This window comes from Canis aureus, chromosome 5 (genome assembly GCF_053574225.1).
Source record: "Canis aureus isolate CA01 chromosome 5, VMU_Caureus_v.1.0, whole genome shotgun sequence".
Classification (NCBI taxonomy): domain Eukaryota; kingdom Metazoa; phylum Chordata; class Mammalia; order Carnivora; family Canidae; genus Canis; species Canis aureus.
In genome coordinates, this window is record NC_135615.1 from 83,816,505 (window position 1) to 83,827,533 (window position 11,029).

An 11,029-nucleotide genomic window follows, 5' to 3' on the forward strand; every position below is an offset into this window, starting at 1 on the left:
AGGAAATCATAAGATCACCCAAACAGATGTTGAAAACACACTTGACATTTTCAATGTACTTTCATTATAAAAGTCCTCAGCAAAGTAGAAATAGAAGGAAAATTTCTTTAAAATGATTAAAGGGCATCTACAAAAAACCTACAGCCAATATCATATGTAAGAGTGTAAACTTGAATGTTTTTCCTCTAGATCACAAATAAGACAAGGATGCCCACTCTTGTCACTCTTATTTGACATCATATGAGACCCTAGGCAGTAGGGTCTGTCAAGAAAATGAAATAAAAAGTATATAAACCGGAAAAGAAGTAAAACTTTGTTTTCAGATGACATGATCATCTGTATAGAAAATTTGAAGGAATCTTTTTAAAAAGCATCTATAAATAGTAAGTGAGTCTAGCAAGAGAAGAATTCAAGGTTAGTATCCAAAATTAATTCTATTTCTATAGGCTAATGATGGATAATTAGAAATTAAATTTAGAAATAATATTTACAATAGTATAAAAACATGAAATGCTTAGGGATAAATATACTATCTATATACTAATATATTATATATAATATATTATAATATATATATCTGAATACTGAAAGCTACAAAATATTACTAGGAAATTTAAGTAAGATCTCTTAAAAAAATTTTTTTTAAAGTAAGGCCTTTAAAAAAGCTTGAGAGATTCATCATGTTCATGGATTGAGAGTGTCAATATTTTTAATGTGTCAATTCTCCCCAAATTGATTTGTCCATTCAATGCAAATATCAATCAAAATCCTACCAGGACTTCCTATAGAAATCAATGTGATTTTCTAACCTTTATATAGAAATACAAAGAATGTAGAATAGCAAAATCAAGTTTTAAAAAGAACAAAAAGGGAAGACTTACACTACCAGATTTGAAGATTCATGACAAATCTATAGTAACCAAAATAACATGGCATTGACACAGGATAGACATATAGATCAATGAAACAGAATTGAGACTTCAAAAACAGATCCACATATGTACGGTCAATTGATCTTCAACAAGAAGACGAGGAATCAAACAGAAAAGGGATAGTCTTTTCAACACATGATGAGCCCAGCCTGTCTGGGTAGAGATGAATGAGCTTTAACCCAAATATCAACTCAAAATGGATTCTAGATCTACTTATAGAAGCTAAAACAAAACATTTAGAAAAGAAACAGGAAAAAAATATCTGTGATCTTGGTGTATGAAAAACTTCTTAATTGGGGGACAAAAAGTATAATCTATAAAGGAAAAAGGAAGAGTAAGGACTTTACCATTTATTACCTTTTGAAAAACCATTAAGAAAATGAAAAAGCAAGCCAAAGACTATGAGAGAATATCTGCTGTGCGGTTATCTGACAAAAAAACTCACGTCAAGGATATAGAAAGAACTCATAACTCAGGAATAAGATAATTCAGAATAACATGGGTGAAAGTTTGAACAGACACTTCACCAAAGTCCAAAAAACACATGAAAAGATGCTCAATAAAATTAAGCCATCAAAGATACTCAAGTGAAAATCACAAAGAGATACTAATACATATCCACTCAGATGAATGCAATTTAAAGACTGATAATATAAAGTTTGGTGATGACGCGGAGCTCCTGAAAAGTTCATACATTGCTGGTGGGAATATTAAACAGCGTAATTATTTTGCATAGAGTGGGGCGGCTTCTAGAAAGTTACGTACCATTTCCCATTAGACCCAGTGATTCTACTTCTGGGTATATACCCAGGAGAAATGAAAACATATGTCCACACAAAAACTTGCGCGTGCATGTCCATAGTAGCCTTATTCATAAACAGCCAAAAACTGGAAATAATGTCAATATCCCTTACCTAATGAATGCATAACCAAACTGTGGCATGTACTTAGAATGGAGCACTATTCGGTAATAAAAGGGAACACAGTACTGATACGTACAACAATAGGGATAAATCCTAAAAAACATGCCCAGCCAAAGACTTGAGACACCTAAGAGTCCGTACGGTATGATTCCATTTATATAAAATTCTGGCAAAGGCAGATCTAGTCTGTAATGTTAGAAAGTCGATCAGTGTTTGGCTGGGGCTGGGGCTGGGGGCTGGATATGGGCAGGGACGGGCACCAGGGAACATTTTAAGATTATGTAACTGTTTTCGGTCTTGGCTATGGTGTCTTATATCTTGATTGTGGTTGTGGTGCTGGTTATACAGGTGTATACATTTGCCCAAACGCATCAAATTGTACGCTTAAAGTGTGTTTTACTGGGCCCCAGGGTTGTAGGTATTGTGTGAAATTCATGGTAACGATAAAATTGATCTTTAAGATATAATACTATCGGTTTCATGGTTTTGTTATTTATGTATTTGTTGAACAAAATCTGTCTAGCTGCCCAGCACTGTGCTAGGGCTTTAGGGAAATCCCAGTGAACCAGACAGACAAGGAATTTGCCCTCATGGACGTTTCATTGTGGTTGTGAAGACAGATGGGGAATGAGTCTGTTAAATGAAGGAAATGGCTCAGTCGGTTGAGCGTTTGACTCTTGATGTCGGCTCAGGTCATGATCTCAGGGTCCTGAGATCGAGCCCTGCACCTGACTCTGCTCAGCAGGGAGTCTGCTGGAAATATTTCTTCTCTCTCTTTCTCTCTCTCTATCTCTCTCTCCCCCTCTGGCCTTCCCTCTACTCATGCACTCTCTCTCTCAAATTAAATAAATAAATAAATAAATAAATAAATAAATAAATAAATAAATAAATAAGATAGATAGATAGATGATAGATAGATAGATAGATAGATAGATAGATAGATAGATAGATAGAAGGAAATGAATGTTCACAGAGGCATCACCCATAACAGCAAAGGGGAAACAAGCCTATTGCCCAACAACTGATGAATGGATCAATAAAATGCTGTACATACAACAGAATGTGGTATATACAATGGAATTTATGTCACTCTTAAAAGGAACGAAGTTCTCACACGTGTCGCAACGTGGATGGACACGGAGAACATCGTGCCGAGTGAAAGCAGCCAGGTACAAGGGCTACCTACTGCAGGATTCTGCTTGTCGGCAGTGTCCAAAGTTGACAAATCCATAGCTGCAGAAGTAGATTCATGGCTTCTAGGGGCTGTGGAAAGGGAGAATGAGGACTGGCTGCCCACGGTTTCTTTCTGGGGTGATGAGAACGTTCCACAGTTAGAAAATGGTGCAATTGTGGGACGCCTGGGTGGCTCAGTGGTTAAGTGCCTGCCTTTGGCCCAGGGCGTGATCCTGGAGTCCTGGGATCAAGTCCCACATCGGGCTCCCTGCATGGAGCCTGCTTCTCTCTGTCTCTGTCTCTGCCTCTTTCTCTCTCTGTGTCTCTCATGAAAAAATAAAATCTTAAAAAAAAGAAAATGGTGCAATTGTATGAATATCTTAGAAACACTGATTTGTATACTTTAAAAGAGTGGATTTTATGGCATGTGCATTGCCCCTTAATAAAAAATTTACTTTTAAACAAGCTGAATGGAAGGATGATGGTGACATGTCGCTGTAAGAGTTAAGGGAAGAGCAGAGAAGAAGCCACTGAGTGGGGTGGGCGGGGAAGCCTCCTGAAAGGAGCTTTCGGGAGGGGCCAGTTCTGTACTAAAAGGGCCTGGAAGCATGAACGTTTTGTCTAAACCTAAGAACTGATGGGAACTCCCTGTGATCCCCAGGGCATGGGGTGTGGGGGCAGGGATAATTCATGATGAAGCCCAAGAAGATGAGCAAGGCCAGACCATACACATCAGAACGATGATTTTGGATAATGCTTCTTTCCATTTGCTTCAATAAAAAAGTGATTTGGTGAATAAGGTGTGGAAATTGTATGGTTCTGAATGTGATCAGCTTTAAGTTAGAAGGCTATCCTAGAAATTTTAGAGAAGTCTAGCTGCAAGGTGACCACAGTGGGTGTCACAGGTTCAGGACACAACAGGCTCCTGCAAACTCACTTCTCTTTTCTCCAAGGAATACCGTGCCTTCCTGACGCATACACAGGGCTCTACAAAGCCAGAATGACCAAAAGGAAAGTATTTACATGTACAGATGTGGAAGGAAACCACCAATGGGAGTGGAATTGCTTTTATTCAAGGCTAAATTTTCAAGCCTGTATCAAATATCACAGGGCGAATGGCTTTTTCTAGGATTCATTGCCCAGTTACCCACTTACCCATAATTTGCCACTGATTAGAAGTAGGCAATTATCATTGTAATTTGTCTTTATTGGCCTCATTTTCCACTTGAAAAAGCCAAACCATCATTTTTTTTTTCCAGCCCTATGATTCCTAACCCTTTTGGAATTCACATCTTAAGTATTATTTATTTCATAATATCTCTTCATCCCAAGTGGTAGGTTTTATGTGTCTTTGAGATGGATTAAAATTAAACTAGATTTTGAAAATTACTTAAATTTGTCAACACACCTGAGTAAAGGGGTGACATCATGGAGTATGTCACGATCTAGGCTAAAAGTTCCTCTAACAGGTTTAGGATTCCACAGATAGAATTTAAAATTAGGCCAAACTATCTCATTTTACACAAGTGGAGACCTTGGCCCAGAAACATGAAGTGACTTTTCCCAAGGTGTCTCCTAGTGAATTTAGGGGACAAAGGGACAGGAACAGAAGAACCCTTCAAGGGAGTTTGGTTTCTTTAAGTGGTTTGTAAAAAGTATAAACACCACAAACAGGAAAACCTGACCTTTTTTTTTTTTGTCTTCAGCTATGTTTTGGGGTAATTTGTTATGCAAAATACACAGAATTAGTTATATGGGATGCATGAAAATCACAGCAAGATGAATAATGAAATTCACTTGTTCCATTGATGAGGAAGTTTAGGGAGTGATTAAGGAGGCAGGCTCCAAGGGGCACCTGGGTGGCTCAGTTTTTTGAGTATTCAATTCTTGGTTTCAACTCAGGTCATGATCTCAAGATGGTGAGATCGAGTCCCATGTCGGGCTCTGCACTCAGTGGGAAATCTGCCTGGGATTCTCTCTCTCCCTTTGCCCCTCCTTTGCTCCCCCCTCTCTAGAAAAAATAAATAAGTCTTAAAAAAAAAATAAGGCAGGCTCCAAAAGAGAAGTCAGACACAGAAGAATACTTATGCATCAATTCCATTTATATAATGTTCAAAATCAGGCAAAACTAATCTATGGTGTTAGACATCAAGAGAGAAATTTTCATTTGGAGGTGGGCACCATGAGGGATATAGCTTCTGGGGTCCTGAGGAATATAGCTTCTGGCGTCCTGATTTATATCTTGATTACATTGATCACTGATCGCAATTCTGGTTACCAGATGAGTTTCCTCAGTGAAAATTCATTAAGCTGTACAATAGTGATTTATACACTTTTCTCTGTGTGTGGTGTGCTGCCGTCTATGGCTACCCAACAAACTACCTCAAAACCTAAGGGCTCGAAACATTTATTATCTCACAGGTTCTGTACGTCAGGAGCAGGGGCATGGCATAACTGAGATCTCTGCTCCTGGGTCTCTGACACAAGATGTCAGCTGGGGCTGCAGCCTCACCCCAAGGCTCGCCTGGGGTAGTTCTGCTTCCAATTTACTTATGTGGTCGGGGGCAGGATTCAGTTCCTTGTGGGCTGCTGGACTGAGGGCCTTGCTGCATGCTGGCTGTAGGCCAGAGGCTGTCCTCAGTTCCTGACCACATGGGCCTCTCCGATATGGCAGCACCAAAGCATGCAAGCCAAGAGGGAAATAGAGAGCTACCAAGATGGAGGTCATGGGCATTTGTGACCCAATCATGAAGCATCATTGCATCACATGTCAATTTTTTTTTTTTTTTGAGAGAGAGAGTGAGAGAACAAGAGCAATGGGGGAGGGACAGAAGGAGCAGGAAAGAGAATTTTAAGCAGAATCAGATGCAGGGCTCAATCCCATGACCCTGAAAACATGACTTGAGCCAAAATCAAGTTAGATGCTTAACCAATAGAGCCACCCAGGTGTCCCCATGTGTCATATTCTATTCATTATAGTCAAGTCACTAGGCCTAGCCCAAACTCTAGGGGTGGGGATTACATAAGGGGGTGAAGACCCAGAGGGAGGAATCCCTGGGAGTCATTTGAAAAGGCTGTTCATCATATGCATTCTACTTCAAAACAAGCTTATTAAAATAATAATAATAATAATAAGACAAGCTGAGGCATCAGGCCAACTTGGGTTTGAATCTTATCTCTCCTGTTGTCTGGAAGAGATTGCACAACTCATTAAGGTGCCGTCCAGCTGTTTCTCCATCTATCAAAAGGGGTACTAGCTACCTCTTTCCTAGACTTGTTATAACTGTTAATTTAGGGAAAGCAGGCAATGGTTGCAAAGCGCTGTTGCAGGCTCTGCCACAGATTAAGTACTCAGCACCGTTATTATGATTATTTAAAAGATATTCCTAAAGTGATTTTATTACAAGTAGAAAAGAACAGGACTACATAGTAAGACATTTTGAGGAAACAGACTCTGAGATGGTAGGCCACTTGTCTGAGCCAGGATTTGAACCTGGATTCATTAGCCCCAAAGTCATTTCTATTTTCTGCATCCTCTGCTTCCCTATGGTAGGCACTGACTGGCTTTCCCCTCCTATATCTGTCCCCTCGAGGTCTCCGTTCACACTGCTGTCAGACTAAATGTCCTAACATCTCTTTCTTCATCTGAAATTCTCCAGCTGAAGATGTCCCAGTTGACTTCATTTATCAAGTGAGCTTTCTCTCCGCAGCCTACAGGAGGCCCTGAACTTGGTTCTAACATCTGCGCACTGGCTTTCCTGCAGTTCTCTAGTATATATCCTCTGCTCCAAGCATCATGAGCTCATTATGAGCCCAAACCATGTCATGACCCATGTGAGCCTCACCTCCATACATTTGCACTGCTTTTCCTCTTCCCTAAATGTTGTTTCCTTAAAATTTCTGTCTTTACATCCATCCATCCATCCATCCACCCATACACGTGTACCCACCCATCCAATATTTGTTAATCCATTTCTGGGTGTCTTGCATTGTGCTAAGCACAGGAACCATTACAAGAAAAAAGAGGCATGACTCTTAAGAGTCAGTCATACCTCAGTTAGAACATACTGTATGAAATGCTATAGGAGAGAACTATAAAACCCTGTTGACATACTTCTTGTGGTCCGAGGATCAGCTATAATTTCTGGTGTCCATGCTGCCTTCCTGATTATTCTATTACACTGTCGTTTCTCTAAATTTCTACTGCTCCATTGTCCATCTAATGGCTTCATGTAGAAAATTGCCTTTGAGATGGTTATATGAGAAAGGGGATTTTTAAAGCTTTTTGGGGAACTTATTATGAGATTAAAGCAGTATACAAGTTGTCTTATTGAATAATCCCAACAACTCCGCCAAGTAGTTTTGATCATGCCGTTGTATAGCTAAGGAAACTAAAGATGTAGAGAGATGAAGTTCAATGTCTTAAAGCAAAGTAGTGCTAGTGCTTGGACTCGAACCCTGGTCTACCTGACTGCAATGTCCTTACCTGTTCTGAACCTCTCATTACACCCTTCTTGTCTTCCCTTTGTGATGCAGCAAAGAGTGTTGGCCCTGTAGCTCAATACATGATGAGAACAGTGTCTAACCTTTAATTTTTCACCACGGTTACAAAGGCCTTTTCCAACCACTAATTCAAATATTTACTGAGTGACAGAATGATCTGTAGAAGCCCCAAATAGGGCATCTCATCAATAAGACAAGAAGCCTGATGGATCTTTTATCAAGCTCATCGCTGTGGGCTCCCTTTGGAGTTGGACTTCTCAAAATAGTTGGCCACACTGTCAGGGTTGGTGCCTCTGTTGTGACAACTTCACTCCAGCACAGCGTCCTTTGGAAAGAGCTCGGGCTGCCAGGCCTTTTACAACAAAACCCTCTTTTTCTTGGGAATTCTCAAATGTGGCAGTGAGCAGATGTGCTCACAGAGCCTCTGAATGCAAGCACAGACGGAAAGCTCTGCATAGAAATTGCGAGTAAACCTCACAACTGGGGAACATAAAGATCTTTTATTTGCAGAAGTTGGAGGTTGTAATTTGAATGTGTGAAATTGCCAATAGTTTGGTAAATACGACGGCCCACCAGCAGCCTTAAAAGGGAATTGAAGCCGTTTTAAAAATCAGTGAGGTAGGCAATGCGTGGGTGTGTGTGTTTTCCATGGAACCAATAGAGAGATTTATACGAGATGCAAAATACTCTTTAAGTCATTGAGTACGAGAATGGGTCATTAAGAAGGTGGTGGACTTGTTCTAACCAGTGGAGGCCTGCTGGGACTTTCCTAGTCTTCAAAATCCTGTGGTGGTTCCATATTGCCTGCAGAAAGAAATTCATTTTCTTTGCTCTGGTATTTTCCACTCCAGCTCCAGCCACATCCACCACGCTTTTCCTTTTGGCACCTCATTCTCCAGAAAGATTCCAGTTCCTCCTACCTCCTTGGACATGGGCTCCATCTTCTCACCTTACATCTCCGCTCACGCTTTCCTGCCTGTAATACCCTCCTTGTCACCACCACATGTTTAAATCCTACCCTTCTTTCAAAACTAGGATCATCCTTGGCTCCTGCCTCTCTCTCATCACCCCTCAATGCAACCCAACCCAATCTTACTGGCAAGCCGTGCTGGTTCTGCTTCCAAAATAGCTCTGAACTGGGAACTGGTTTCTCTCCCCAGTTCTCATCCTTGCCCAGCACCATCATCTCTCGCCTGATGGATTACAATAGTTTCCTCTCTAATTTCCTCACCTTGGACTTGGCCCACACAATAGCCAGATTTTTTTTTTTTTAATATAAGTCAATTAATCCACTCCTATGCTTAACCCCCTTCAGTGTATTCCTGTAACACATCACATCAAGCCCAAATGCCTCCACATGGCTTCCGAGGCCCCTGAAATCTGGCCCTCGCCACCACTTTGACTCCATCCCACTACCCTCTCCCTCTGGTCACTCTGCTCCACAACTGAGGTCCTGGGCGGTGTAACCTGTGAACAATCCCATGTCTTACTCATCCTTAAGCCCCCAACAATGTCCTACACAGTGCCTTGTTACCAGTAGGGACAAATCGATCTTTATTAGTTCAACAATAATTCTCTGACTTAAAATAGGAGTTTAGACCATCAGTGGTATATCACAAAAAGCCAACCATCATTGTTTAAGGGTGCCTCTGTTGCATTCTGGGGGAACCCTATTTCTTTTTTCATGATGCTAGTTATTTTTCTTTTGGGTAGCTGCCATGTGGAAAAATAAATACATAAATCAGGCAAACCTACAGGTGGCATTGTTCTGGGAAAAATGTGGAGACTTAATTAGCAATAAGACTCCACACATTTTGACTGGGCCAAACCAAATCAGGCTGCCAATTTCTCATTAATTCTTGTTAACTGCCTTGCATTCAAGCCCTTCAAGGACAGCATGTGTTTGATGAAATGGCCTCCAAATCTCATAACAATTTGCTCGTCTTTAGAAATGCACCCCTGGAGAGCGTCTGATAAAACAGGAATCCCTACATATCAGGACAATACTGAAGAAATTGGTACAGTTTGACCTTCACATTTACTGTTAATCTTAGCTAATACTTAGTGAGTGCTGATGAGGCCCCAGGTTCTACTCTGCACATATTAGCTCATTTAATCATCAGAAAACCTTAAGAGTAAGCACTCCATTAGCTCCATGCTATAGGCAAGGAAACGGAGACACCAAGAAGTTGGGTATCTTGCCTAAGGTCACACAGCCAGTACTCGGTAGATCCAGGATCTAAGACCAGTTAGGTCAACTCCAGAGCCTATATTTTCAACAACTACTCTAAAAATTTTTGTGACTTTTAATTTTGATATATTTTGAAAATTACAGCAGAGTAAGAATTGTACATGAAACTCCTATATGCCATTTACCCAAATCTACCTATTGCTTATAATTTGTCTCAGTTGCTTTATTATTCTTTCCATACATGTTACATACTTATACGATATTAGGTTTTCCTGACCATGGAGTTGATTGGAGATATTGTGCCTGGATAACCTTAAATATTATGGTATGCATTTCCTAAGAATATTCTCCTATATAACCACAGGGCTGCTATCAAAATCAGAAAATTTAACATTGATACAACTTAACATTGATACTACTTTCTAATTTATAGTCCATATTCAAATCCCATCAATTGTCTCTGAGATGCTCGATACAGCTAATTTTGCCTTGGTTGGGGTACAACCCAAGATCATCATGGCATTTAGCTGCTTCTAGTCTGGTACCTTTAGTGTCCTTAATCTGGAGTAACTCCTTAGGCTTTCTTTGCTTCCTGACCTTGAGACTTCAAAATTTTGTAGGAGGTTCCTAACATTTTCTCATGATTAGGTTCAATTATGCATCTTTGGCAGGAAGACTGGAGTGATGTGTCCTTCACATCGTATCCTATAAGATAACCTCTTGTCCCCATATTGATGATGATGGCTCTTACTACTTGGTTAAGATCATATCTCCAGTTTTCTCCAACATAAAAGTTACTATTTCTCCCATGTAATAAATAATTAGGGAGGAGATACTCTGGGACTTTGTATATATCCTCTTTCCCATAAAACTTTCACCCAGTACTTTAGCACCCAGTACTTTAGCATCTATTGGGCATCCATATGCCCAAGTAAATATAGCTAACCACTATACTTACTGCTTCTTTGTACATAGGGTTTGTTTTCCAGCTCAAGGGTAGAAACCACTGCCCTGCTGGAGGCTCTATAATAGGTACCTGAGAGCAGGCAGTGTCTCATAGTGAAGCCACAGCACAGTCTTTTGCAGTCAACAGACTCGAGTTCAAGTTCTGGCACTAGCATAGCTAATGGTCAGGGGGGAAGCTCCTTGATCTCTTTGAATCTCAGCTTCCTCATCTGTGAAGGAGGATAATGATGGTGGACTATGGCAAGTGGTATGCATATGGCATAACACAGAGTGTTTGGACCCTAGTGGTGTCAGCAATAGCTGTGTGATTATTGCTAAAGGGAGAAGCAGCCCAAAATGTC

General features: G+C 40.4%; 1 protein-coding gene across 4 annotated transcripts in view; it reads right to left on the reverse strand.

Moving 5' to 3' along the window:
* Positions 1-11,029, reverse strand: part of KAZN (kazrin, periplakin interacting protein) — a 1,010,042-nt gene that overhangs the window by 643,285 nt on the left and 355,728 nt on the right. The gene's annotated exons all lie outside the window — the stretch shown is intronic.